Source organism: Mustela putorius, unplaced genomic scaffold (assembly GCF_011764305.1).
Source record: "Mustela putorius furo isolate JIRA1106 unplaced genomic scaffold, ASM1176430v1.1 tig00001826_pilon_pilon_pilon, whole genome shotgun sequence".
Taxonomy (NCBI): Eukaryota; Metazoa; Chordata; class Mammalia; order Carnivora; family Mustelidae; genus Mustela; species Mustela putorius.
Genome location: NW_025421880.1, coordinates 148551 through 154561, shown reverse-complemented (window position 1 = coordinate 154561; position 6011 = coordinate 148551).

Sequence of the window (6011 nt, the reverse complement as noted above, 5' to 3'; positions counted from 1 at the left end):
ATAATGATTCAATATTTGATATGCTATCCTGTGTTTTTGCAGACTCCTACAAAGGAAATTGTAAAGGGAATTGATTGAAACTATAAATAATGTTAGAAAATTTTAAAGTAATAAAGTTGATGGGTTTCTGCCTTGGTTTCCAGTGTATTACTTTCTCATATAAGTGCCTTTGAAGTAAAAACAAAGTAACTAATCTCACTACAAATTCTTCTCAAGTTCCATAATTATGTCATTAGAGAAATTTACCTCATATTTGAACATGTTCAGTAACCCACCATATTGTCTAGCTTAATATTCTGAGAAGGAAAGGTTTGAAATGTTATATGAATTGTTGGCTGATTGCACTTGATCTGAAATTGCCTGCTCATTACCATCCAAATCATTGGCAGCTTATCAAGTCAACTCCAGTGATGAAAATGAAGCACATGTCACCATACCGTACATGTAAATGTGCTTGGACAAATTTAGCATTTTTACACATAAGATATTCAGGAAACATTTTTAAACAATAGTTTAGAAAATAAAATTCAAAGTCAATGTTCTATTATTTACTAAAGTTGGTTGTAAATTTTTGCACTCAAGATTTAAGTGTTTCCTCAAGGCATCTATGCATTTCTACTTTTCTAATTACTCCTATTTAATAAGTATTTGATAGTTCAGTTGTATTCCACAGTCTTATGACAGGGTAGCAGCAGATGCACATAAATATGCACAAAAATGCACATAAAATATAATGCACAACTGAATTAAAGTAGATAGGGTAAAGAAGTCTCACAAATTATTATAAAATTGATCAGAATATGATTTCCATTAAACATTACATTATAGCAATATAACAAAAGAAATAAAATAAATGATCCATGTTGTATTAAAGATAAAATAACAAAGTATATCAGATTAATTTATTTGTTTGGGTGTTATTTTGACATATGACATTGACATTAATAATGATGCTTCCTGGTTCTATAGTCAGGTTTTTCAGAGAACTCAGAATTCAGTAATTTGTTGTTTGACACACAAGAACTTCTGTGTCTCAATAAAAAATATGCTGAAGGAAGAAATCAATGAATAACTAAAGCATAGAAACCACTGTTTTTTGTCTAAATCATTAATATATTCTGAATCTAAAAGCAGCCTTTATTTGAAAAAAATGACATAATTCGGAGTGCTTTGGTTTCCAGAAGTTTGTGTTCTTAGTACCATTCCAGAAGAAAAGGTGTGAATCTGAATGAAGGGCCTCTTCTCTAGACTCGTTTGTCTCTGAGTGTAGTGCAAAGAAAAAAACAAAAGAGAGAAATGTATAAGACTCTTGAATTTTCCATAATGCGAAAGGGTCAGGATTGGAAGCATTCTGTGCTTTCAAGCTGAGGTCAGAGATGTTTGACTGTGGCTGTTCACTGCAACATGCCACCTAGTGCAGACTATAATTTGAAGATGTGTATTTAAAAGAAATGGAGCTAGACTTTAGCAGTGTGTTCCAACAGAAGTGTATTACTTATTTTATGAGCATATCCAAGTGAACTGCAATTATTAAAATTGAAAATACATCACAGAAAATACTTTCAGTGAAGATTCATGCTGGATCAAGGACTCAGTGAAGTGATTTAGACTGACTGGTATCACTACTTCTCAAGCGTAGTCAAATTAATGATCTATATAAGTACATTTTACCATTTACAGATTTACAGATATGAATCTGTGGCTACTCAGAAGGCATTAAGTCCAAAACCTTTATAACCAAGAATTTTTTAGATTGAAAAACCATAAATCTATACATTTTTTTAAATCTATACATTTTTATATAGAAAAGTCCTTAGAGGAAACTGCCAGGCAATTACTTTTGTGACCATGAAATGGCACAAAATGCAAGCTATCTTAAAATGTTGTATATTTTACATAGAGGGAAAGGAATATTGTGCTTCAATTCTGGAATGATGAAAGACACTGCACTCATTTAAACAACTAGAAAATCATCAGGAGGATGATTAGGAGAATCTCTAAAGACTTTGCATTTTAATGAGACCATAATTATTCATCCAACTTTCTCCAAACAAAAGTTTTAGCCTATGATAGTCAGAGCTCATTAAAGAAACATGATATTTTGAGGAAAATGCAATGATATTTTAAATTAAAGGTTAACTGTTACAGTAAAAATAAGACATGAACTGAGAAAATCTCAAGTAGCTGATAGCAGTGGTAATAATCTTTGTTGTATAATTAGAAAAACATTATTCTGTAGTATATATGGACTGATTATAAAATGGTGGTTCCAGAAGAAAAAAAAACTCTACCATATAAACAAGTTAGTAAATGTAAAAATTATATTACACACTCTATTTTAACATAAGTAGACCTTAAAAATAATTATTTAGAAAATTATTGCTTAGCCACCAACTTCTGATACCCTCTTATCACAATGATGACAATAAATTTCAATTACTTTTTATAGAAATATATGTGGTAAAAATGCAGTATATTTTAAAGTAATTTATGCATTTTCAATAAGGTTCCATTCTATTATTTCTGAATAAGGAGTGTAAAAATTTGAACCAGCTGTGAAAATTAGCATATACATCTTCCCAGGATCAAAAAGAACTTGGGGCCTAAAGCGGAAAACCTAGGAGAAATTTCATATACTTCCCCATTTTTTCTTAGTTTAATGGGGGAAAATATCTTCAAGGGAACTCTGGCTTGAACTCCTATGTTTCCAGCAAAGTTTGAATTCTCAGTTTGAAAATTAAGGGAGTACCTAACAGAGGATTGTTTCTGTAGGGGGGGAAAAATCTGTTAAGACAGCTTTAAATGACAGAAAGAGATATTGGAATATCAATAAAATGTCATTAACTTCATATGTCATTTGATTAGAATCTTTGTTTGCTGTTCTCCTCTAGTATTTTTTTTTAATTTTTTATTTTTTATAAACATATATTTTTATCCCCAGGTCTCCTCTAGTATTTTTGAAGTCAATAGTAAAGCCTGCATGAAGAATAGGAGCAGGTGGCTGGGGTTGATTGAGATCATGATTGGGCTACTCCTCACACACCCCTGTGTCTTGAGTTCTGTAGACACCAGGGAGTGAGAATGGGGAGGAGGTAAGATCCTTCCTATAAAAAACTTTTATTTTTGAGTAATCTCTACACCCAACATGGGGCTTGAACTTATAACCCTGAAACCAAGAGTTGCATGTTCTCCTGGCTGAACCAGATAAGTGCCTCATCCCTTTTTTCTTTTCTTTTCTTTTTCTTTTTTCAAATTCCTCTGAAAACTAAACATTAAATGCTTAATGCTTTGTCGTATATTACCTTCAGGTGTACAATACAGTAATTTAACAATTCTATACATTATTCAGTGCTCATTACAAGTGTACTCTTAATCCCCTTTAACTATTTCAACCATTCTTCCATCCCCTCCACTCTGGTAGCCAACAATTTATTCTTTCTATTTGAGAGTCTGGTCTTTTGGTTTGTCTTTTTTTTTTTTTTTCCTTGTTTGTTTTGTTTCTTACATTTTACATATGAGTGAGATCAAATGGTATTTGTCTTTGACTGACTTATTTCACTTAGCATTATACCCTCTAGATCCATTCGTGTGTGGCAAATGACAAGGGTTCATTTATATATTCCAATTTATATATCATGTTATCTATTCTAATACATCCATATATTGTATATTTCAATATATAGTATATATTCCATTATATAGATAAATAGATAGATATAAATATATATACACATACATATATATTACTTCTTCTTTATCCATTCATCTATTGATGGACACATGGGCTGCCTCAATAATTCATCTGTGCTAAATAATGCTGCAATAAACATAGAGATCTATAACTCTTTATGGATTTACATACCAGGCTCTTTAACTGTTTTTTTACATAATGCTTGTGAAGCTTATTTTGCTTTGCTATGTGTAAGAATCATGTCACAAATTATTGCTATGCAATAATTATGATCTATATCTATGTCATCTATATATCTATATCTATATCATCTATATCTATCTATATCTGTATTTAAACTCTGTCAAATAGACTTCAGTGCCTTTATTCTGTTAATACTTTTTGTTTTTGACTTTGCTTCCCAGGTCTGGACATACTCAAAAAGTATTATATTGGCACATAAGATGGAAGATGATAGATCTACCGCACTCATGCATATGTAAATTCTCACTCCACCCAGGAGCTAACAAGATAAATTTCACTGACTTAACTTTATTGTGGCTTATCATTAAGTTTAACTACAAAGGGCACCTGGGTGATTCAGTTGGCTAAGCACCAGCCTTCAGTTCAGATCATCATCTCAGAGTCCTGGGACTGAACTCTGCATTGAGCTCCCTGCCCAGCAGGGAGTCTGCTTAACTCTCTTCCCTGCTCATGCTCACTACATCTCTCTCAAATAAATAAACTATATATTTTTTAAAAAGTTTAACTGCAACATGGGTGTACTTTTCTCCTTCTCTTTTTTGGTGACCAGTTGCCCATCAAAGTTTTCTTTAGGTTTTCTACACCATTATGTATAGATTAGTATCATTGACTACATGTCTCATACCAAATTCCACTCTGAAAAAATAGAAATTTTTGGAAAATGTTCAAGGAAAGGAATGTGTAAGGACAATATACTCTTTAATTATCAATTAATCTATGGCAACATGGCTAAGAAACAAAGGTTTCTTGGAATACTACTTTGTCACTATACTTTTGAGATTATAGTAAATAATTTATTCCTAATGATAAACAGAGTAATGCAATTTATACAAAGCTTATTAATGAAATAGAACATATTAAAATTTTCCAAATAATACTATTCTTAATTGCATTCTGATGTATTTTATTAAATTGAAGAGTTGGTGCTCACTGTGAATTTGATGACAACCAGAATCTACCTTTTTGATATTATAGCTATACAAAGTGACAGCTCAAAAATATAGTAAATAGCTTCTTGTTCTATGAAATTCTACAGTGATTTATTTTCCTGAGATAATCTTACTTTGCACATGGGAATGAGTGTTTTGTGTCTGAGCCACACAATCTTAGTAGAGGTAAAAGAAATGAGAACCATAATGGTATTAGTCTTACTTTGAGTTGTCTCTTATTTGTGTTTATAGGCTGGTTTTCTGAATATTTATTAGAGAATTTTAATAGCTCCCAGCTCTACTTGTGAAATTTATATATCCAAACAGCTGTAAGTTGCCTGAAGTTGTGACTGTATCTATAGGTTGAATAATTATTTAATACCGAATAACTTATTAAATCATATAGGGAACATATCAATATTTTCAAACACTAAGTAGATTGTTAGAAATGACAATCTCTGATTAACTCATAATAAAGAGATCAGAATCAAGTCTTAAAATTCTTAAACTAGTTAGTCAACGGGAATACTCAAATGTTCATGTGTTACATTTATGACACACTTAACTTTAGAATTGTAATAACTAAGTGAAAAATAATGTGAATAAGATATTGGGGGAAAAGTCATCCTACGCAACACAAACATACTGGCATCTAATTTGTACAGCTAATTATCCAGGTGCTAGTGAGCCAGCATGTTCCCTTATCCCTTAGAGCTTATGGCAGAAAAGACTGAATAAGTCTTGTCAAGTGTGATTGGTATTATAGGATAGTCCTCTTTACACATGTATTTTAGAGGATTTCAAGTAGAAAGTTGCTCAAATAAATGTAGTGGAGGAAAACATGAGAAGAGTAATCTAGGCAGATGGCACAGCATTTCTGTAGTCCTTGTCTGAGAGACAGCATGGTATATACAATAAGCAATAGTGACAGTGTTGAATGACAGGTTGAAAGATAGGCTAACCTGGAGGTCTGATTCAAGTTTTACTAGGGAGTTTTGAGATTATTTCAGGGCAATGGGAATCCATGGAAAGTTTATGAATAAATGCATAATATTATCACTCTTGATTTGGAAAGGAAGATTTTGGCTACACCTATACATCTTACAAAAATAAGGGTGTCAGTTTGGATGAAAGAGATGATAATGACA